Raw genomic sequence first — 25679 nt, forward strand, 5'->3', positions numbered from 1 at the left:
TTAGTTCCACTTAATCGATTATGGATGTATCGATATTTCTTTCATGACAATTTAGATAATCGACTATCCTTAGGATTAATTATTTCAATTTTTCATTTGTTGCTTTAAAGCCTACTGAGTGGTGACTTGCTCTCTAGCTGCTGACCGCTACGTGGCGCGCGCAACCGTGAGTTATCAGCACTGTACGGCAATAAGTAGACCATTCGAGACTCAGTGGAAAAGATTACATAAATTAGTATTACTTAGTTCACTTCATGGAAAATTTTGGTGCTCGTAGCATGTTCACAACAGTATCTGTGTTAAAAATGACTTTAATTAGCTTTGCCAATAAATGTCAAGTAGTTATATATTTCTGCTGAAAATAATAAATGGAAATTATGTACATCATAAAACTGAGCAACTACTGTTAATTACAAATAAGAAATATAACGGAGATTGTTTTGCTTTATTTATTGTAGAACAAAACTTTTTAACGCAAAGAATAATTTTTGGGTAGACCCAAAATAATTTTTGGGTAGACCCAAAATACAGACATAACAGGTAATCGAATAATCTATTATTAGGATATATTTAATCGACATGATTAATCTAGTCACTCAAATCATCTAAAAGACCAATTAATCGACTCTTGCTCATAATTGCCCATCTCTATGACAAACTTAAAGGAGAGTGTATTATCCAAAACTTCGGAAGTACGACTTGTACTGCTAACTCAGTTACTTTTTTTACAATTACTGTCATTTAAATTTGCACAATTTATGGTCCAAAAAAGGTGCTTATATTCCTTCGAAATTTCTTATTTCTACTCTGTTTGCATGTACAGCTGCAGTGCACACAACCTAAGTGAGTAGAAGGAAAATGAAACACGTAACTGGATAGAATTTTCACTTTAATATTAGCTGTAAATTAAAATATTGATGTTACCCCCACTTATAAGTTACAAACCACGCGGAGGGTCTGTGTTCGATCCAGGCTCAACACAAGATTTTTCCTGGGTGGAAGGTTGGAAAAAGTTCAACTCAGCCTCGTGATGAGGGATCTATTTAAAGAAAAAATTTTCACCTCGTTTTATTAACGATCTAGAGAAGAAAGTACTAAACGCATGCCTCTACAAAACAGCCGTCATATTACGCCTTAGAGAACAGTCAGCAACATAACCGTGTCCCTTGAGCTTCACAGCTCAGATATGTCAGTCGCATGGAAAAAAGAATCCTTATGTTACATGAATCGGTAAATGTCGCGGAATTTTGGGGTGGGGATCATATAGAATAGTTCAAATTTTCATTCTTGGTAGCGATTTTGGGTAACTATAAAGTAAACTTGAAGACGTCTTTACTATAGTGCTCAATTATTAGCTGCATCGAACTCGGAATATCATAACTTTAACGTAATCTTATGCTTTCAAGATTTTTATGAAATAATAACATGACAGATGAATGCAGTGTCGTTAAAACCATTGATGCTGCGCTAAACCGAATATTCTTACTTTGTTTCGGTGAAATAATTCATTTTCAAATTTCATTTTCAATTTATTCATTATCCAAAATCAAGAAGCACAGGAAGACGCAGTATGGAGCTTCGGAAACATCAAGGCTTCCGCTTCCGGCAACAGCATTTCCTAAAGCGACTAGTTAACACGCTACACGTGTTTGATATCTCTGGAAACACACAAAACATGTTTTCTACCGACGTACTAGACATGACGATTACTTCACGATAACAGTAAGTACGTTTCATTCTCCAAGCTAAATAAAATGAACACGATGTAGCACCATAATTTGTAAAGCACTGTCTTTCATGCAACGTAGTCGTCCATAAAACATGCAACACATATTGGTAACAGACCTGTTACATGTCTTTATCAAACCACTAGAAAAAATTCATGCAATAAATGCGTGCATTGCACAAAACAACCGTTCATACCAATTAAGGTATCCTAAGTAAGGTATCCATAATTACTTGCATCTGAATTACGCAATCTGCAGTTAATGAATGTTTTCGTTTGAGTAAGACTTCCTTAACCTCAATAAAAGGCTGAGACCAGCGCATTTAAGATATATGTTAATTTTATTTCTTGTGGAACTACAAACGAATTTAAAATATTGGTATTATTATATTTTTGTAATAATTACATGAAAAAGTGCAACTACACTTAATGCAATCACAAGTCAAAATTTCATTAAGTTTTTAGATAGGGTCAGATGTGATTGCAGAGCCCCTTCAGATACAGCAAACAGCAAAACATTCTCTTCGTGTAGCGCGTGTTGCCTATTCAACACATTAAGGCTATCAAGAGCTCTTTCTTTCCTACACCTTGTGTCTACTTTCTGAAAGGAATTACCATTTGATTATCGAAAAATACACAAAATCTGTACACTTAAAATCGTTAGGAATGACATGTAATTGAAATTTTCTCAAAACAAACATCACGCAAAACTTCAAGGAATTCAGTTTGAGTAAGATCTTAAATGTAATTTAACAAACAAGGGAATTATAATGATAGTTGTGAAATAGGTTAATGTTAGCAAGTGTTATACATTTATACACAAATGTAGAAGCTACATCGTCTCTAAGTGGTGTAAAATATTCCAGAAATCGCGAAAAGATACACTATTTACACTGTTCAACCTTTCTTTACAAAACCCTAAAGCGCTGTTGCATCCATTGGTCTAAATTATTGTACGACGGAACGTTGACGACTAGCTATCAAGTTGTAATGCTTTAGATATAGTGATGAGAGACTGTGGCGTGAGGGGATACTCCAGGACAAGTTGCTTGTGACGAGCTCAATAAGCGAACAAGTCATAGATAGCTCCCCACTTTGCAGTGTTAGGTTGCTTGCGCTGTGTGTGTGTGTGTGTAGTCGCTGTATGTTCACGATAATCTCTCGTTTGGTTTCTTACACTTATCTTGCCGAAGGTAGAAATGTTGATATTCAAGACCTTCATAATAATTTCTAAGCCACCAGGAAAAGTTAACCATCGACGGACAATACTTAAAAAAGACACTGAGAAGAAATTTGAAGCTGCAGTAATAGATGCAGATTATGAGGTTTCAAGACTAAAGGACTATGTGTCACTGATTACGAAAATGATTCAATCTTCCAAGATAACACTACAAAACGGCTGACCACATAACATCAAGCTGTCGAACCTCGGCTAAAAATGTATCTACAGAAGCACAATAAGTCGTGCTCATACTTCAATGGGACCACGCATATCTTATGGTGTATCAGACCTCTCCAAGAAATGACTCAACTATTCACCTTCAACAGTAAACTACCTCGTACGAGGAACAGATACACACTTCTCGATCCGTTACAGCTAACATCCCTGATTTTCTTACAGACAAGAGTGTCAGTTGAAGAGCCTGTCTCGTGTGCCGCGAGCAATGTTGAAGCTAAAGGATAGCGACCTGAGAAGAAAAGTCACACGCATCTGATACGTTAAGATTGACTGAGATTTTCCAAAACTGTCTGAGGTCTTTCCTCTCAAACCTTCTCCCTCACAGTCTCAAGGGAGGTATCCGACTCAAATTCCTGGATACAATAAAGACGGTGACATGAAGCAAACATAAAAAGTGAAAAAAAGCGAGAGGCATGTGTTAGCAGAAATTAATGAATGCGTCCAGCATTTGATTTAGTACTGCGGACAAGAGCTTGGCGACGAGACTTAGCCGGCCGATGTACCCGTTGTAAACAACAGTAAGGGATATTAAAGGGAAAAGCATAATCTGGAGAGAAGTTAGTAGAGGTCGCTTCTCATCATTACTTGCGGCAGCTTTTAATACTGGAAGGTGTCGCGCGCTGTGATGCACTTAAGACCTCGGCGGCCGAAGCAGGTCGGGTCACCGGATGATGAGATTGTGTAGGAAGGCCACGCCCAGTTCCGGTCAAGGGCTGGAGGGCAAGACACGCCCATGTGTCTAGACAGGCCACCGCTTACTGCTGGATCTCCACTCATTCATCCGATAGACCAAGTGCAGTTTCTTGGCATACAGAAGGAGTGCTTCAGGTCATCCTACTTCCCCAATCTCAAGTACTTGCGCAAATCGCTCACGTGACGTCGTTATCACACAACTGTTTTGCAACGTTTGGTGCTAATTTAGTACATCAAATATTAATTAATTCTCAGTCTTGCAGATATCGCCAAAATTTTAAAACGCTAACTTAGTCATTACATAAAAAATATTTCACTGAAAGTAGTAATTTCCCTGTCACAGCCCATTCAACTTTTCTTTGCCATAACATCTTTCACAGTAGCAAGTTCTGCCGCACTTCTTTTTCACTTGCGACGTATCAAAATACCACCACTAAATGGCTCTCAGTAAACAATTCGGAATATCAGCAGCAAATATTCACTGTCCAGATTAAATACACAATAACATAAAATTTAATAACTTCAGCCGTAATTGACACATTTACTGGCGGTCTGCTTCTACAAGTATGGTAACTCAAATTGTTTACTATCTTTGCTTGCGCCAATTGCTACCACCTGCGCATGCGCGTAACTGCTTTGTTCATGTAAACGCGTGTTAGTAGCCACGCGGACTCCAAGGCAAAAGGCGTTCTACGTGGTTTCTCTCGAGGAGTTAGAAGACTGTTACACTGGTACAACGTGGTTTTCGGCGTGAGTATGGACTGCGACCACTGACGGTTTTTGTCTACCGTAACAAAAAGGAACGTGACGAGCGGCTTCAGGAAACAGAGAATTTGCTTCCTACGTCGGACCACCATGCCAAGCACGCAGTTCCAGAGGCTATATTGAATGAATTCGTACGTCCTTCCAACGACCCTCTGTAAAGTCAATCGGACAAGCAAGTAGGCAGTTGTAGTTACCATGCCATTCTGCGAACATTGTGAGCGATTTCATGTATCATGAGTTCCCAGACCACTAGGTTGGGAGAGATAGCCCATCGTTTGTTTGGCTCTCTTGAAGCCCAGACGTTACGTCACTTAATATATTTCTATCGGGTTTATCAAGAATTTAGCGTACCAGACACTAGTTCGTGATCCAACAGATCTGCGCCATCGCATTCGTTCAGCTACCGCTAATGTTAAGCCTATAATGCTGCAAACCATTTGAAGGAAAGTGGAATACTGATTAGATAAACGTAGCGCCACTAATGGTGCGCATGTCGAGATGTATTAGGTATTTCAAAATATTTTGAGTTACCATACTTGTAGAAACATATTGTCAATAAATATCTCAATTACTTCAAATTATCACATTATATTTTACTATACGTTTAATTTGGAAATCCTGTATAATGCCAGAACATAATTGTTGTAAATCTGAACTACCCTGATGGTCCCATTTAGGCGCAAAATACGAAAATCGAAATGAAACGATTCGATCAAAGTTTTACATAACAGATGTGGAAATGAAGTTTAGTAATTCACCAGAGCATTTCCCAGACCAGCAGATTTATTGTAGAACTTAACATGAAGCTAACTGTATGTGGTTGCAGAAAATTTAACCGTTATGGTGGTAAGCAGAAGCTGCAGTTCTGTCGTGTAGAGTGGTATCCAGTCTTTGCTACGTTACGGTGTTTTCTATCTATCTGTCTGACAAATAATACTATTTGTAACGTACTTAACTGGTCGTGAGTAATTTTATTAATGTGCTATAAAGGAACTTGATTGCAGACAGCACACAATATTTTCTACCATGACAATTATACGCGTTTCTTAATTCTGACGCAACCACAAAGTCGTATTCGTTATTTACACGCATGCTACTAGTTTACCTAAACAGTTTCTAATCAGATCCAGAGAGAAAGAAGATCACTGTTACAAATCAAAGTAACGGCGACATGTAGACAAGGATCAAGGAATACAGACAACATGTAGTAGTACGTTACTGAAATTATGAAAATGGATTACTCGAGAAGAAACACTTCAGGTTCTGTCCTGCACTGGGTACCGAGAATGACGAGTGCTACGGAGAGAAACTGCGCTGGAGTGTGGTGAGAACTTTAATATATCCAAAAGTTATCGGTGCAACACTGATCTGCCCAACGAGACACAGTAGTATTTACACACACTTCCGTAAGGAGAGACTCGAAAGGTACAAGATCTGCTGCCACACGATTCACTCCAAATATAACTTTTCTGCAGCTAGTTCCTACATAATGTAATTACAAAAGAATTCAGTGCGCTATGCTGCGGAACATTTGATTCCCGTTGGTATAAGGACAGAAAATCTCCGATAAGCACTCCGATAATGCTAAAATCATTTCTTTTGTTTCTGCACAGTTGGTTTTTGGTTGTGAAGTGAGTAATGAACATCGGATCTGCATAGGATATTAAAGGTCGAGAAGGCGTGGCAGTGATTACGGAAGTGCCATAACGTCAACCGAAAGATGACTCCATTAATCCAGCCTCTCAAGATGACACAGATGAGATTTACGGCTGATACAAAAGCTTAAATTTAGCAACGAGACTGAAGTTATCGAGTACAATAGGAAATTGAATGGAATCCGTTGGTTTTTGCAAAAACACAAATTTCCTGCAACTGCTGAGTGCGACATTGTAAAATGCACCTGCTTCTAGAACATTTACCCTCCTGGTATGAGGTTCCTTCTTAGATGAATCACAAAGTTTTTACATGCATGTTTTAAAGATACGAAGAAATTGAGTTACGTCAGTGATTGGTAATTTTTATCTTTATTAATTCCAGGAAATAACTAAACCAAGCTTTGTTTGTAGCACTTACGGGAAAACATGGAACACGTCTATTAAGACGATCGACTGGACATCTCTTTCTTCCATTAACGTACCATTGGAACATTTTGGTGAAATTGTGCGTTTAAAATGGACTGCAAATAGCAAATACATAACATACGACAGTTTGGAAACATTTGAACTTTCTTTTCTCACAAGAAACCATCGTTCAAGTGGAGCGTTTCCATAGTTAAGAGCAGCCAAAAACCGTTTGAAAACGGGAGTCGTCAAATAAGTTGGTGTGACAGAGTAGAAAGAGAACATAGGTAACAAGTAATGAAATCACTTGGCAGCTACATTTCTATGCAGACGACCTTCTTTCCTCCTGCTGGTAGATTTTTTGTTGCATTGGCTAACTCAGGAATAGTTCCAAAGCCATTAAGTAGATATACAAACCACTATTCTTTAGGAAAGAATACACCACTAAGCATTAAGACTTTTCAATTTCAGTAAACTGAGTGATGGTCTACAAGCTCTTGGCAGAATAATCTGCAATAACGGGTTTCCATTAGTTCATTCATTTCCTTGTATATTTTTACTTGTCTCCAGACGAATATGGCAAGGGACAGCAGATTTAATGTTATCTAAGACACTCATGTGCAGTTTTCCATTCTCTGCTAGGTTCCAGATGAACATTTATTCCACTATTCCGACGAGAACTTTTTTGATATAAAGGAAGGAAAGTGTAATTTCGGTAGTGTTACAAGCTATTTGCAGCTACAAGGATGTTAATTTTTATAGATGATGTTTAAAAGGGACATAAAATGGAAGCTTGAGGATCTTCCAGTTCCACCTGAGTATTCTTAAGATAATTCAAACAAGTTTCACCGTCAGTTTCGTTGATTCAGTGACATACTATTATTTAGCAGACGAAATATATCGCAGGTCGTCAGTACCAATTTTTAAGTTGCCTGATAGATACGAGCTTTTTGGTTCAGTAGCTACAAATGAAGGTTTCCTTACTATTCTGAAGGAATATATTAAAGTCAAAGCAGGAAGATATGCATGGTGTAGCAGACTTAGGACTTCTTGTTTTCACCTATAAAGAAATTCTGGGATCTGTTGTAAGGGGTGTCTGTAGAAAGTAAAGTACTTCCCTTACTAGGTCTTTTATTGTCACATAAATAAAGCTTCTGCTTTGCGTACTTGGCGCAAATAAGCATTTATGAAAGTGAAAATGCATTGTTGTCATTATGTACTAATACTGTGTTTCATGTAACGGATTAGCAAACTATGAAAGCCTCACCTGTTTTTTTTTTTTTTTATGGGCCTGTCGACACCAACGGTGATTTGGACGGGTGAATGGACGTCGAGGACATGAGAGTCACGAAATTGTATGTGCGCGATCTTATTGACCAGTTGTTGAGTGGATGGACCGATGGATGGATGGATCAGACATTGGAGCACATACATGCCACTTATGACTGTATCACAAAATTATCTCAATCTATGAAAGAAGAAAGCGTGATTGTTCGTTCATACTGTAAAAATCTACGTGCTACTGAAAGCTTTCATTCGTATTGTATAAATTAAGGTGCCAGGGAAATCCTCTTGGCTATTCTGTCCTCTAAGTATGGAGCGTATTCCATCTCAGAAGGGTAATTTCTCCAAATGTGTAAGCGATAATCAGTTATAAGACATTAATTGTTCATTTCAAGTAGCTTTTTATCTATTTTTATTCCCTGCCCTAATTGAAAAGGCGACCATGTGACACCTCGACTCACTGTGAAGCTCAGATCTATTAACCTAGAATCCTGGGAGTGAGAGAACTGATTCCCAATTCGAAATATATCTGATTCGTATATAAACGTTTCTTCTGGCAAACAATGATTACCAAAGACCAGGAAATATGACGGACAGTTAATACAATTAATAGGTAATATAAATTAATGGATACCTGTCCAGTCCTTCTAAGGCATTAGACCTGCTAGCTCCTGGTATCCGGTCTAGTGGCTAGCGTTGCTGCCTCTGGATCACGGGGTCCCGGGTTCAATTCCCGGTCGGGTTGGGGATTTTCTTTGCCCGGGGAATGTGTGTGTGTGCTGTCCTCATCATTTCCTCACCATCATTATCATCATTCGTGACAGCGGCCAGATTAGACTGTGTAAAAATTGGGACTTTGTACCGTCGTTGATGACCTGCGCAATTGAGCTCCCCACAAACCACTCATCATCATAATCATTCATGGTATCCAAGCGTTCCTAATGACCTCGTCGATGACTGAACCTTAAACTCTAATCTTCCTTCCTTCTTCCATGGAACAATAGTAAACTCAAATTAGAAATTTCAGTATGTACAATCCTACTGAGAGATTTTCAAGCTCTAGTTCCCAGCACAGAAAGAAATTCCTGACATCACAAATCACCATATATTGGTGAGATTACAACTTTTGTAAGGTGTGTACTCCGTTGCTTTAGTAACACGTCGTAACCGTGGGAACAGTACACAAAGTAGTTCAAAAATGGTTCAAATGACTCTGAGCACTATGGGACTCAACTGCTGTGGTTATTAGTCCCTTAGAACTTAGAACTACTTAAACCTAACTAACCTAAGGACATCACACACATCCATGCCCGAGGCAGGATTCGAACCTACGACCGTAGCAGTCGCACGGTTCCGGACTGCGCGCCTAGAACCGCGAAACCACCGCGGCCGGCCCACAAAGTAGTTCCCATTAAATTTTTATGCTGAACAGTTGTCTTTTGTGCAAAATACTCTTGCCAATTCATAAACACCATGCAACCTAACTTGTAACCTCGTATTTATATTTTCCATATTCCCTGGCATCCGTTACTGGACTAGAACTACCTGACAGAAAGTACGAGGGCTGATCAGCGAAGACTGAGACTAATTTTTTCCCGTATCTTTCGTGATAGTTTCCTATCTATATCATGAACATTTGAAAAGAGCGGCTTTTTATGCATCATGTCCACAGACGGCAGCACTCTCGTATGGGTGGGGTGGTAGTAATGCTCTACTTTGTATATGCTCTTTGCATTTTGTATACCAAACAATGGAGGTGACGCGAGTGGAGCAGTACGGTACAGCAAAATTCTGTGTTCGTTTAAATCATACAGCCGCTGAAACTTATGAAAGACGGCAGAAACCGTACGGTGAAGATGCACTACCTCATACAACAGCGGTTAGGTGGTTCAAGGATTTCAAAGAGGGCCGACTTGTCTGTGTTTAGTAATGTGGGCATGGTGTTTCGGCTTCTGCTGTGACTTACGTCAACATCAACAAAGCTACTACGATTGTCCGTGACGGTCAGCAGACAACATTCAGGGAAGCGTTGAGAACTTCATATGGCGTTGTCTTTGCGAGTATGCATGATCAGCTCCATATGACCCATGTTTGTGCCCGTTGGGTGGCACGTATGTTGATTCCCAAACAAAAAGCTGTGCGAATGGAGACAAGCTGTGAGGTGCTGCGGCTTCTTGCTGACGGAGTGGATGCGTTTCTGGAACTGATTATCAATGCTCATGAGTCAAATTGCATCAACATGACTGTGAAGGAAAAAGAGCCAGCACAGTGTAGAAATTAACCCACGTTGTCCAACACCAAAAAAGGCAAAAGTTGTTACATCTGCAGGAAAGGTGATGGTGACCACATTTTTTTACTGTCACGGAATGATTTACCAACATGTAGTTCCCCCTCAAACTACCCGTTACAGTCCGCACCTTGTGGTCGTGCGGTAGCGTTCTCGCTTCCCGCGCCCGGGTTCCCGGGTTCCCGGGTTCGATTCCCGGCGGGGTCAGGGATTTTCTCTGCCTCGTGATGACTGGGTGTTGTGTGATGTGCTTAGGTTAGTTAGGTTTAAGTATTTCTAAGTTATAGGGAACTGATGACCACAGATGTTAAGTCCCATAGTGCTCAGAGCCATTTGAACTAACCGTTACAGCAGGATATGACACGGCAGTATTGGCTAAACTGAGGAAACACATTGCAAGGAAAAGAGCAGAACTTTCACAGACTTTTTGTGTCGATTTCATCATGAAAATGTGCAACCTCACGTCGCAAATCAAGTGCATGCAGTTTCTGGCTCAGTTAAACTTTACCTGTATACCGTATCCGCCTTACTACCCCGATCTCGCACCATGTGACGATTTTTTATTGTTTCCTTCACTAAAGGCAAAGCTTCGGGGCATTTGATTTGAGAAATCTGAAGCAGTGCTCAAGAAAAGTGAGGCGAATCTCAAGGACCTGACAAAGAATCGCCATCTGTTAGAGGACTGGCAGAGATGCTATAAAAAGTGCATTCAAGTAGGAGGCGAGTACTAAATATTAAAATTTAGTAATAAATATCTGTGAATGAGAAATAGTCTCAGTTTTCGTTCATCAGTCTTTGTATATAAAGCAAATTTGATTCAATATAAAAACAACCCTCAGCTATTGTATTACATGTAGACATGTACCCACCACAGAAAGGGAATACCGATGTTTAGGCATGCATTTCAAGTTTTTTTTTCGTTTACCCATGTGTTCCATGCCTATTCGCGCACACTATCGCGCTCTGGCGATGGTGTCGGCACATGCACAGAAGCAGGTAAAGAAGCCATGTCCGAACACTGAGGCAGATCCAATTGTACGGGTTGCTATTAACGCCGCCGTAGAATTTACGACTCTGAACAGGAAGAAGCTTGGCTGAATCAGCCTCCGAGTTTAGTTTCGAAGCTTTACTTGGCCGTCCGGACACGGCACAGAAGACACAAAGAAAGAGCGGGAGAGAGACGGGCCGTTCCAAGAGGGTTGTTAGCACTCTTTGTCTGCTGAATGCGGTGTCCCCGGCAACGTCCGCCTACCCCCGCGGGGTATGCCGCCGCGCAACACACGGGCCAAGCTTCACGTAGTCTGCAGCGTCTCAGGCAACGCACTAGCGTCGCCGAAATACCGTAGCGGCAGGTGTAACATTCCACGTCTTACACGCATGCTAAGTACCAACTAACATCAGCTTTTTATAATGACTGTTCTTCATTCATGCTCTGCTAATAAGTGTACCGTATTTAAGGTTTCTTGTCACTTCTTCCAGGGTGACTAGCGAAGCGATAGACAGCAGACTGAAGTATATTACTAGATGCCGCCCGTCCTTGGAATTTTCACTATTAAATATCTTTCTTCAAATGTACGCCATTTCAAATGTTACAGAATTTAGAATCTACTCATCGACGAACCACATCACGCTTCGACTATTTGAATGCGTGTAGTCATGCCAGAGAGAAAAGCACCAGACACCTGACTGAATCACACGTTTAGCAGTCATACATTCGAATGTGACTGGATTGATTGATAAAAACACGATATCCTTCTATAGTTCGAACGAACTATGGATTATAAGACAATGGGACTGCTAACACTTCACATGCGCCACTTCAAATTCATTCACGATATTTAAAATGTGAGTTCAGACATCACAGCGTTGCCTGTGGGAGGCACTGACGTTTCTGCCTCCATCCAGATCAGTTATAATATGATGGGTAAAATCTTCAACTTATCAAATGAAATTTTGCTGTTGTTCACTCTATTGTCACAATTCTATTAATTATGGAGAGATGTCAACAGCGAAACATATGGATACTCCTAGCTCGTATGTGGCCACGTCAACTCCAATGTCATTGATTGTCAAATCGTTTCTCCGCATAAGGCAGTTGGACAGATGAACAGCAGCGCCTACGACAGAATTGAACTGTGCACGCCGTAATGACTGAGCACTATGGGACTTAACTTCTGTGGTCATCAGTCCCCTAGAAATTAGAACTACTTAAACCTAACTAACCTAAGGACATTACACACGCCGTAATGATATAAGCAAATACACTCACACTTCGACCATCAGACCAGTTAATTGCGGATTTAGATGCATCTTAAGGATGTTGAGGGATTTGTTCCGAGTATCTGGATAGCGGCTTTTCTTGCGACGGCCCCTAGTTTCCGAGAAAATCGATTTTGAGGCTTATCACATACCTACCATACCCGTAACGTTAGTCGCATTTCCACCAAGTTGTGCGTACCGCAGCAGCTAAGGTTCATAGCTACCTTACCGGTAGGAATCCTGACCTTGAAGCTTTATTTGTAGTACTGATTCGTGGGGAAGTAGACTGATCAGACACTTTGGGATCAAATCCTTGCAGAAGAAAAACACGAACCAGCACCGTCAACATTATCCGACCCTGAGACTTTCATTTTTACATAGCAGGTTAAAATTTTCTAGAAAAGAATCCATAATGCTCCCGACTTGCTAAAGACAAATTAATAGAAAAATAGCTACACAGGAAGATTCTATAACAGTACATTCTTCAATTTCGCATCAATTTAGTGCACCTGCTTCCACATAAATGATCAAATATGCGTGTTACGTATCGAAGTCGATCGAAGGATGAATGGTCTTCCTAAATTTTAACAAACTGTGTTTTCTGGTATGGGTTCTGAAAAATACGTCTGTCTGGAAAGCAGTAGCTTTCAGTAAATGTGCGCCGTGGACTACTAATTTGTGTTTTGGTTGCTTTTACAACAAATCCCACGTGGGCGTTTCTTCTAGCACAGAAAGCGATGCAAGCGATATCGAGTGAGATGGACTGTTTTTGAATAATTTTGCACAAGTCCTCTATAACATACCTAAAGACTTATTGAGAACCGTGATTAAGAGGTCTGTTTGTCCCCTTATCAGTTCCGTATCGTAATAATCTGTCGTTTCCACAGTCGTATATGGAAGTGTAAGTTCAAGGTTCACAAGAAAGTTAGGCACAGGAGCGAGGCGGTCCGACCACTGTGCAGCACTCATGGTACTTCAGTTTATTTTACTTACATCATAACTAGTATACCAAAGGCCTCAAAACAGACCACCCAACCTGAACGCCTTGAACTGTAATATTATGAACTTTTGTTTGGGCAGCACAGCATTCGTCACACTTCTGACATGCATGATACTGCGCATCTACGTCAATAAACAGTCAGTGAAGGATCAGAATGCTGGCAAATGCCTTACAGAGCGGTCAAATTACAAGGCAGGTGCGTGGTATGAGTTAGTTCAATTGAAATTGATGAATCTTCTTGACAGGGGACGACCTCAGCCTCCTACACCTCTTACCAACTGAGAGCTACATCCCTGGACATGTTTCATGCCAAGACTAAGACTTTCAGTTGACCAGTACATCTCTTCTATTTAAACTGGTATCCAAGTACGAGAAAAGATTGCTTGTTCAAGACAACTATGTGCAGAAACAGATGAATATATTGTAACATATGGTGTGTGTGTGTGTGTGTGTGTGTGTGTGTGTGTGTTTTTCTGTTGTACTTTACATGTGCGACTGTCATTCGGTCACCCAGTTAGTTAGAAAAGCTCGATCAGACACTTGTGTAAAGATTTGTACATAACGTAAAAGCCCTGAAAGCTTGATCCTTATTGTCCCCGCATGCACTAACGTTTTTGTTTCTCATTTTGATTGTTTATTTCACGTTACTTGTTTCAGTATAATAAGTTATGAATTTGGAAATGATCGACTAGACATCTGTCATTCATGTAATGTACAACCATCTTGACCACTACATGTAAAGATCTAGCAATAGTGAAGTACTGTATTCCCTTTCAAAGAGAAATAGTACAATAAATATTGAAATGAAAGGTTCTGGTTACGATTTTGTTCGAGTACAGTTACCACCTAAAATTAATACTATATGAAAGCATTACCTCTTATGTATAACAGAAATTCAATAGAGATGTTGATATTACTTCGGTACTTTTGGAATAAATTTTACGGTGTATGAAGGAAGGAGATTGGGGTTTAACGTCCCGTCGACATCGAGAGTATTAGAGACGGACGGTGCGTGAGTCTGAAGTAGGGTAAAAAGATGTGCTCACCAAAGGTGCCAGCCTAACGCTCTTATATGTAAATATATTATTCTAAATTAACATAAGGTACAGCTGCTAGACAAACATTCATCTGGAGAATACATAAAGAAAGATGTTCAGTAGCGCTTACGAATAATGTCATTTCTCACTGACATGTGTTTCCAACAATACGCTGTCCCCCTCTTAAGTACAAATCGACGGAGCGTAGCATACATTAGTCATAAACTCGAATTTATTTCTTTGCTGCATGGTACCATAATTAATTTCTGTTTTTAATACATTTTGAATGGTCTAAATAAGTGACCACCGTATTCGGTTTGTTGAAGGTGGTAGCTATCTGTCAATGGAGGTAGTAAAGTTTCAAAGCTTGTCAAGTAGAATGCATGTGAAAATTGTCCGCAAGCTAAAATAAAAGTATTCATGCACTTTAAAACAGAACTATAAACTGAAATATTTACTGTGAGAGTGTACAACGACTGGACTCAAGACATTGCCTCTGAAGATGGTGCTCGAGGTTCGGCGACTCTTATTTTTGTGTATTCAGCCGCCTGTTTTTATAACTATGGCGTGTAAGATAATCATTAGATTGATGATTAACGTTACCAGCAGTACTGAATTAGGTTTCGCCTAAGAGGCGCAACATCGATTTTGCAGCGAACGTGAAGTGCAGCAAATTTGGCGATTTCAGCTCAAGCAATACTCTAGCATAAGCAGTCCTGATGGTGTATAGTGTCGCCGATCCTAAATGTACGAGCTTCCATGTGCTACACTACTCGCGGCGAGAAGGGTGTGGCTGGGGAACATAACTAACAAACTGAATAGCTGACTTGACCTTATATGAGTGATCAGCTTGACAGACTATGTCACAGGACCCAGTTTCGATTTCCGCACTACCAAAGTTTGGTTATAGATGCAAAGCCTGTATTGGGGTGCATTCAACCTGATGAGAATGGACAAGGAGCTATTCTAAATGTAATGCTAAGGCCCCGGCTACCATTGCGAGGTAGGAGTTCTATACTGGCGTTCAGTGACGCGATAGTGGAAGGATGACAGAGGGACCGATCGGCACAACGTGGCTCATTGGACCTATTCAACGAGTTTAGCTATGTTTCTCCTTGTCTAAGAAAACGTGTTGCGTAGAAAGCAGAACAAAGGTGTGCTAAGACAGCCTGTATCAAGTATTCATTGGCTTTCTGGGCCGAGCTACATGTCATCATGCTGACATGTCATCAGTTATTTCTGACATATTATGCCGATGCATTATAAAAAGTTGAGAGCCCGTATTATACTGATACCAGACACTATTGTGAATATAACAGGCGGGAAAGTTACGATGGGTTTATGTGATTAAAACTCGTTACCTTCTAGGAAACCAAGAGCAAAGAGATCAGCATGACAATAACATTTACAAGAATCGATCTCACATTGAAAGACCCAAATTTAATCTGTTATTTTCATAAATTGCATGTTGTGTGAGATAGTATGTATTTTTTTCATTTTTCATTTTAGTCAAAAAGGATGCAGAAAACCATCTGAAAGACTGACTGATCCGTATTCGCAAAATGAAACTCTGTTTGCTTTACACTTTCACAGTTAGTTTTCAAAACTGTGGGACTGCAACACATCAATTAAATTTACATATTGCACTATTTCACTTAACTATCGTGACGTCGGCGCGGCTATAATTATTTACAAGATTTCTGTACCTACATACGTCAAGCAATGGAAATTAAAAGTCTATTGTTCGGAGGTTCTCTCGAAGATGATAATAGCATGCGGTCAGTCTGTATGTCACAAACACAAAAAAATAGAAATAAGATAAAACTGAATGCATCTACATGTTCATTACAGTGAAAAGTTTTTAGTATAAACAGAAGAAAACAGTGTATTATTTCAAGTAATCAACAGAAATATTGCGATAAAAGGTAACGTAACAAAACGTTGGCACAGCAAAAAAAAAAAAAAGCCTCCTAAAGAAGCATAAAAAAAGGAAAAAAGACTGTTAGAAAAACACATTACACAAGTACATAAATATTTGATTAACAATTACCTCAAATAAATATAAAGGGATACGTGCTGGCTGATACAAAATATGCGTCAAAATACGCAGAAAAATGATAAAAACAAAAAGATACAATAATTCTTCAAATTAAATATAATGATAATTACGTCTCTCAGCGGACTTTAAGTATGCGTTTTTCTTAAATAATAAAAATGTTCAGTTTGAGACTTTTTAAAACGCTTCCCTGTTGCTCTCTCGTGTGCGTGCGCGTGTGTGTTGTTTTTTTCTTCTTTAGATGGGATGTTAACTGTCACTTCAGGTGTGGATGGGCTGATGTTTATCTCGGCCGGCAGTGAGTTACTGCAAGCACCGGACATAAGTGGACGCTATTTTGAGCTGACATGTTTATTTGCCTTTAAGATAATGTGGAGAAAACGAAAATAATCCAGGTAAGCGTTTGATGTGTGTGGGTTTACAATCTCATAAAACCTGGTTTATAACGTCGTTCTCAAAGCGGGTGAGATACGAATATGTGTGAATCTCATACGTAAGTAAGAGGTATACTGATTTAATATATGTGTGTGACCGCTGGGAGACTGTAATTACCATAGGCTTTGCAAGTCAGCCACTGTTGTACATACAATATGTTGCCATATACTTTTGATATTCCACACATGCAAACTCTCTGTCACACCTACAGTGAAAAAGCGAATGTTTTCCGTGTCGGTGAAAAGTACTTCCGTTGTCAAGCAGATTTATTGATGTAAATGGGATGAAAAGGCATTGAAAATTCAGTAAAAACGTTCTGCAATAGTTCCCTCTATTTACTAAATGAATGCAAAATGTGAAACAAAATAGTGTTTCCTACAGAAAAATAAAAAAGTATATTGATTTATTTCAAATCTTAAAAGCTTTAGAGACATCATTACTCAGTAAGCAGTGAAAACCAAGTTAATATTCACTTCGAGCTTACTTTTGATATTTCCGGTACTTCTAGGCACCAACATTATTTTGTTTAAGAGTGAAACATTTTTCAAATTTGAGCCTACGACGATGGTGGAACGAGGCTTTAAGAACCCATCGGCAATTTCGTACAAGATCAGTATCGATGAAAAATAGGTACTCGATGAAAGAAACCATCCCAGAGTTCGTCTAGAGTGATTTTGGAAATTTATGGAAAACTAGAATGAGGCTGATGGATCGCGAGTCCAGCGCTTCTGGGAGGAGTGAGTGGAAGCCCGCTGTAAAATGAAACCGCATTCCGTCTGTTTTTGGAACAGGATGCAGCGGTGCTTGAGGTGATTCACTTCTGGCCCACCAGCACTCAGAGGTCGCGCCAAGTGCGCGAAACCAGAATTAAAATATTCCGCAGACTCCTGCGAAAGGACTGTGATCTCGGCTGTCAACATTTCATTACTGGTATGAAACGGAAACGTCAGATGAGAGTCAGCATGCAGAGCAAGAAATTCTGACTGTGTAATCTTGGACTTGAATGCGCTCGGAGAGTTGCCACAGTGGCCGTGAATCCGCTCGAGTGACTGCCAGTAGCAGACAGTCGGGATGGGCTTCACAGCCATAACTGTGCTGCCCAACTTAGCGAATCCCACCGCTGTATGACAATACAACTGGCAGACAGTTACTACATCTAGAGGTTTCTTCCGCGGAAGCCAATACGCTCTCTGCGGTACACAAAGCTTCTCTCCAAAGTTACGGAGAGACCTGGAGAGGCACGGAGTTGGTTGGTTGGTTGGTTGGTTGAGGAAGGAGACCAGACAGCGTGGTCATCGGTCTCATCGGATTAGGAAGGATGGGGATGGAAGGCGGCCGTGCCCTTTTAGAGGAACCACCCCGGCATTTGCCTGGAGTGATTTAGGGAAATCACGGAAAATCTAAATCAGGATGACCGGACGCGGGATTGAACCGTCGTCCTTCCGAATGCGAGTCCAGTGTCTAACCACTGCGCCACCTCGCTCGGTCGAGGCACGGAGTGGTTTAGTCACTGTACTCGTTCGAAAGGAGAGGATTTCCAATCGTCGATCAACATGAAGATTAAGATTATCCGCAGTTCCTCCGAGTCACATGAAATGATTACCGAGCAGTTGCTTCAACAAGACCAAAGCCTGCTTCCTCTCGTACACTTGCCCAAATGAGCTTTTGCCCCAGATCGAATGGGGAGCCGTCAAATTCCAATCCTCCTCCTTTTTCACAAATAAACATCCGAGAGAGACGGCAGTGAAAATATGAACACTCGTCAGATATTACAAGATTTTCTGTATGAAACAGTACAATTGCACATATTTAATCTTTTGGAACCGAGCACGTTGGTGCCGTGGTTTGCACACCGAACTCGCAATCTGGGAGAGCGGAGTTCCAACCCTCTTCCGCCCGTCCACCCGCATTTAAGATTTTCGTCCTTTGCCTAAATCGTTTAAGCTGCTTGCCAGGATGGGTACTCTGAAGAGGACACGACCAATTTCCTTCCCAGTTACGGGTTCTGTTCCGTCTCTACTGGCCCCCTTAGTCACCGGGTGATTAAACCCTACTGCTCTCTTCTTACGTTTCAACTATTCCAACACTGTGTTTAATATATAAACACGTGTCTAAAACGGGATGTTTACTACATTTAGCATCAATATTTCACTTTCATAATCCATTTGGACTGCTGATGAATTTATCATGAATAAAGCTGGTAAAATACACAATCTTGTTGTGCTGCGACTTCAAGAAAATGGCGGTTTCTTCCCCAACAAAATGGCCGCCGCTGTTGCCTAATCTTCCTAGTATCTTAACAGCTTCTTGTTTCAAATCCCGGAAGACGACGATATGTGACAAATATACTACGATGCATTACAAATTGATCCGCTTTAGCTAAGATAGCCGAGCGGGATTACAGAGCGGTTTAAGGCGCTGCAGTCATGGACTGTGCGGCTAGTCCCGGCGGAGGTTCGAGTTCTCCCTCGGGCATGGCTGTGTGTGTGTTTGTCCTTAGTATAATTTAGGTTAAGTAGTGTGTAAGCTTAGGGACTGATGACATTAGCAGTTAAGTCCCATAAGATTGCACACGCATTTGAACCTTTTTTTCGCTAAGACAGCAGACACTTGCCTCCTTTCATGTTTAAATGCTACGGTATATACCGGGGAACTAAACGAAAACGACACAAGGTAACGTCCTTGTAAAACGTAACTATGACAGCTATTAAGGTATGAAATAAAATGTCTGGTTAGAAGGATATGTAGTCAACCGATGAATCACGCAAAATCTTATATTTTATAGATCCAACGAACTCAAAAGAAAAATTCCAATGATAACAAGGGAAGTCTTTGCTAAATTTCAAGAAAAACCTGGTTGCAACTGTCGACATAAGACGTATTTGCCTTCCTTTTGAACCTATCAGGCAAAAATGTCTGAGATCCACTGACACTTGAGAGAACTCCATACGCGTTAATGGTTTGACAGGTAACATAGTCAGAACTTGGCTGCATCTTTTTCCGGGCAAAGAGATCCAGAACTGAAAATCGAGTTTCCATGAACGGAAAACGCACTGTTTCAGAGTAAGACCAATTAAAATTTACTCCATGACTTACAGGCTGTTTGGGAAGAAGAGCTGCTCTAAGCTGGAAACTGGTAAAATGAAGTACACTATTCTCTTTTTCCTTTGTTTTTGTTTTTCTTTCTAGACAAACTTCCGACGTTGACAACAGATATGGCTATTGCACCCCTAACAAATCAGATACGAGATACTACGTTTCATAATTTAGGGTCGTAAGTTTTAGGCGTCCATTTTGAAAACCGTTGTTGAGAAGAGCTGTACATGTGAGTCGAAGAGCAGCTCAGATGGGTGGCCAAGAATGTTTCTTGGGTGCAAAATGAAAGCTTTTTAGGAATTTTCTCTACCAGTTAAGACGGGAGCTACAAATACGTATGTGATATTGGAAGGCAAATGTGAAAAAAAATTCCGCATGTAATGGTCAGTGAAGCACAGATTAGGCAGTAATAATTGTGTATACAGCCAGAGATGTTCATATTTTCAATATCGTCAGTAATCACTGCTAAACCACGGTGCCTCAGCCGAGCGCAACCAGTTGTGGCGCTTCGGAACTGACACCTGACAAAAACGATCTGTTGTGGTGGGAACTTTGGTATTTGGCATGCCGGCACCACAGTGTACGATTTGTCGCCACGGTTCGGTTAATTTCTCTATCACAAAGGGCACGAGAAAGAACGACCACACTCCTCAAGAAACACTGAACTCGGATCTTCACTACACAATGCTAACAACAAAAATTCTGCGCCTTTACAAGGGTCCCTTTTCGGAAGACACCGTCCGGTTGGTCGGTGAGTGCCCCGTGGGTAGTACTTGTCACAGAAGTCACGACACGGAATCCGCCCCTCTCTGTAAGCGCGACCGTCCCGTCCCCTAGCCAGCCAGCACGTACCCCTGGTCGATGGCCAGATGATTGGTAGTGGTGGTCTGCTGCTGGTTGCCTTCCGCATCGCGGCTCAGCTCGGTGATGGTCACCTCGCTGTCGATGATGTTGTCCTGGCTCTCCCTGCGCTTCGTCTTCTTCACCTTGCGCACTTTGCGCTCCGTGGTCGTGTACTGCATCTGCACCTCGACGTCCGCCATCGCTCTGAGCTTCGGCTGTGGTGGTGCTGGTGCTGTGGTCGCCTGGCTTGCGGCTCGGTTCGCTGTCTCCGGACAACTGGCGCGGGCGCCGGGACGTCGCACGCTGGCGGCGGGGCAAGCGACGCCCTCCGCCGCCCCCACCCCCCGCTGGGCGCCGACGCCGCCGCCAAACTCAGGCGGCCACGCCAACCAGGAAACGCCACCCCGCATCGGATTGTTTTTCGCTACGTCACGCCGACTCGTCCCAATTACTGGAGATCGCAGCCGCGGCAGGCGTCACTCTTTGGCACTGCAGCTGCACTACATCCCTGTCTCAGTGCGCTTAGTCTTAAATCCACCGTTCCAGGCTCTTTCTGTTGAACATTCTTTTCAAGAAATCTTTTTTTTTCTGTAACTGTTGTAAATCAATTCCTCGCGCACTTTTGTTTTTAGATGCTAGAACAACGTTTTTGATTTCATTCTCGGCATCCAGTGCTTTCCTTCATTTTACCACATATAGGTTAGGACCTCACTTTCGGCTTTCTTGTGGTTTTCCTTATCGTGACGTGACCACATCTCTCTGTGAATTATAACCATCACAATTCCTTTCGCCCTCATCACGCTGTATGTCAGTACAAAGCAGGTTAGAGTACAGAGTTTCGTCGACGTAGAGATAATTACAGCCGGAGCTCTATCGCAGGTAGTGAAGGCTGAGGGAGTACGTAGCTCTTTTTGCTTCTTTTCTCCTCTTCTTTTCCTTTATTGGTATTTGGCTACTAGCACAGAGGGAGCCTCATTAATCCTGCTTCTTCTTCTTCTTGAAACGTTTCTTCTTATGCAGGTAGTACACAGAGCCTCTTCCAAGCTTCTCTTTTCCCCCACAGCGCCGCGCGGGATTAGCCGAGCGGTCTAGGGCGCAGCAGTCGTGGACTGTGTGGCAGGTTCCAGCGGAGGTTCGAGTCCTCCGTCGGGCATAGGTGTGTGTGTGTGTGTGTGTATGTTTGTTCTTAGGATAATTTAGGTTAAGTAGTGTGTAAGCTTTGGGACTGATGACCTTAGCAGTTAACTCCCATAAGATTTCACACACATTTGAACTTTTTTTTTCTCCCACAGCCTATCATCTGGCATCTCCTCCCACTGCAGTCCTCTACTGTTCACATCATCCTTCACTTGGTCTCTTCATCTTGTTCCTGGCCTGCCAAATGGTCTCCGACCAGATTTCATCCATTCTAGGCTCTACGGAAGTCGTGGCAAGCCAGTACCGAACAACTCATTTACTTTCAACAATCAAACGAACCTCTTATCAGTGTTATGTCCATTTGTCCCAATGAATCTTCTTATGTTTCCTTTTCTTTGCAGTCATCATCCACATAATCAGAATCATTTATGTCGACCTCGAGATCTCCACTATATGAGGCAACGACCAAGTTCTGAGACGATGCAGCAGTAGGTTGTGTCTTCTTGAAGGATGTATGGAAATAACAGAAAATTAACACGAAGATGAATGGACGTATATTTGCTTTGGATCTCCGCTACATCAGTACACTCGTTCCTCAGTCTGTTCTCTTAAACAACGATATTTACACTCTTAACGTCGTATTGATTAAGATGTGAAAGGAAGACATGACTCAGTTTCCGAAAACAAGTCCTGCTTCGAAGTCGATTACAAAAGATTACTTACTATATACGCATATTTTTATGTGCTAATATACTTGCACAGGAATGGCAGCAATATTAAGTTGTAATTTTCCGTCGACAAAGAAATCATTAGAGGCGAAGCAAAATCTTGTCTTACAAAGGACGGTAGAGTTCGCATTGATCAAATTATGGGGGGCCATGGATAAAATCGTTTTCCGGACGATAATATTACCATCACTTTTCCTAAATTTAAACACTTTAAATTTTCATAAGTACTTACAATCTCACGATGGTTAATATCACTAACCGAATAAAACTCCGTATTAACCCGATTTCGAACTGTAGAAGCACCGACGATTAGAATGGGGACATACACACTATTAAACCACACCCGATTATCTGAACTGAATCAGTTACGTACAGGATATATGACAAACTTTGATGTGTTGTTCAGATATTTAGGCTGTCGTGTGTGATTTCACGATGTTGAGTTCACGCACCTCCAGCCGATAATGAAAGTGAGCGCCGTCGATATTCTGATAGAGTCGCTCGGACACGTACTTCGTGGGTTGCTAGAGTGATGGCGATGAGTTGATCAGTTGATTTACATAGAAAGGACCTCTTGTGGAATGTACGCAATCTGCCTGAAGTTTTATTCCTAGGTCCCATAATTTTGATGGTCATCTTTCAAAGTAGTTTGTTTACTCACAATATTGTAATGAATAGGTAGCAGCCTGAGAAAAAGACAATTAATTGGCCACGGTAATCTGCTCATTCATTTTGCAAAACGGAACGCAAACCATCTCTAACAACGTAATGCAGATCTTCGATTTGTGTTATTCCATCCACTAGATCATATTTTTTTCTAGATTACTCATTGTTCTCAGATTACTAGGAATTTATTCTTAACATTTGCAGCTCCCAGATAACAGAATAGCACCCAGTTGCTTCCTGATGATAACTTGATTATCCACTTGGAGATAACTGTCTTTCAGTTCATGTTTTAGGGCGAGTTACGTAAATCTTTCTCCCATTTCAGCTGAAATGGGCCCGAACTAAGTGCCCGCTTTATTATTAGCGTCTGAGTTAACTGGTGAGTACACAAAACCTGGCAAAGAAAAGCCGCCCCGCAGCCAAACGTTGTACTCAAACTATCACCGTTGCAGAAGACGTCGCATTTCTTTCTGTGTTTTTACATCCATCTCATAAAATATCGTTCTAAATTTTTAATTTGGTAAGCTGATGCCTGAGGCAAGCTGATTAAACAGAGGTGCCTGCTTTTTTATTTTTATTTTAAATTATCTGATGGCTTAAACTCATTCACAATTCCGGAATCTCTACTTGAAAGTCAGTTTTCGGAGTATCTAGTATACATTAACGAGTTCAGATTCCGGAGGAAAATGTGCATCCATAATTAAATGACAGATAATCCTACCCTTACCTGCTCGTGCAGCTTAATGCGCAGCGCGCGTGTTTTAGATAGAGGTACGTGAGCTAGATCCGGATGAAATAGGCGCGGCGATATAACGACCGTTGGTCTGGTACACCAGCTAGCCTCAATGTGCTTTTCACGTTGTTTTCCACTATAGGTTAAGCAAATGTTGGGCTGATTCCCAATCTCCGCCACGAGATTCAATATACAAAAAGTTAAATTACGCTAACACAGAACAAAAATTTACACGAGTCACAGTTAGATGGCGCACAAGATGTCTCTACCTTCGGTTAACTAACGGCTACGACGAACGAAATATCATTGTTTTAGCTGTATTTGACCCGGCGAAACTTCAGAATAGATCTGTGGTAATCATGTTACATGACGTAATCATAATGTAAGTCTTCACGTGTCCAGAAAATAAGTGCGGCACTGTCAATGATATCACTGTCTCATTACCTCATTTATACAAAATTTTGAAAGGAGATGCCACTGTTACATAATATGCATATTACACATCCGACTGTTTTGAAATAACGTATGATATAAGTAAAATTGTCTTTTGTCTACAGTAAATGGCGGATGTGAACACAAATGTACATAAGAAGTACGAGGATGTAGTAATGCCTCCACATTTTTATGTGAAAATTCTTAAATCTTTTTAAATAAAACAAATGCTATTAACGTTCTACATCTTTACTCTTCCTGTCTACACATTTATTTCGCAACATAGTCACCCTGACGACGAAGGTACTGCTTACAACGAGAGATCAGTTTGCTGAAGCTGTCACTGTAGAATGTTTGACCTTGTTGACGAAGTCACAACTTCACTTCTGCTTGCATCGTTTCATCAATATCAAAGTTAAGTCCTTTAAGGTGTTCCTTAAATTTTGGAAACAGATGAAAATCTGATGGGGCCAAGGCTGGACTGTTTAGAGAATGATTGCTCACAGTGAAGCCAACGCGTCGGACTGTTGCAGATATAGCAGCGCTCGTACGTGGTCTGGCATTGTCATGCTGAAAAAGAGGGTGTTCCACGTGCGTACGAACTCTTTGAATTCGTGCTTTCAGTTTTCTGAGCGGTTTCTCACGCACTGGCATAGCTTATGTTGTACATCACCATGTTACATGCTACAACTCTGAGCCCCCAACCGGCACACGGTTGCTAATATGTAGACTTGATTAATAAATATGTAGAATGTTAATAACGTCCGTTTTATTTAAAAAGTGTTAAGAGTTTTCATATAAAAAATTCAGAGGCATAATTCTCAGTATGCCCTCATATCTTACACACCATTTCTGTTCCTGGAATATGGCGATGTAACGAAAGGCTGGGGTGATAGAGAGGCTATTTATTGTGTAAACTCTAATACGAATGTTGATCAGCAAACGAAAAGAGCACTTCACCTTCCTATTCTACCCTAGGATAA

At 41.0% G+C, this 25679-nt stretch overlaps 1 protein-coding gene across 2 annotated transcripts in view; it reads right to left on the reverse strand.

The window, feature by feature from the left end:
• LOC126285424 (uncharacterized) overlaps positions 1 to 25679 on the reverse strand; it is a 1121207-nt gene that overhangs the window by 130347 nt on the left and 965181 nt on the right. The window lies entirely within an intron of this gene.

This window comes from Schistocerca gregaria, chromosome 8 (assembly GCF_023897955.1).
Source record: "Schistocerca gregaria isolate iqSchGreg1 chromosome 8, iqSchGreg1.2, whole genome shotgun sequence".
NCBI classification, from domain to species: domain Eukaryota; kingdom Metazoa; phylum Arthropoda; class Insecta; order Orthoptera; family Acrididae; genus Schistocerca; species Schistocerca gregaria.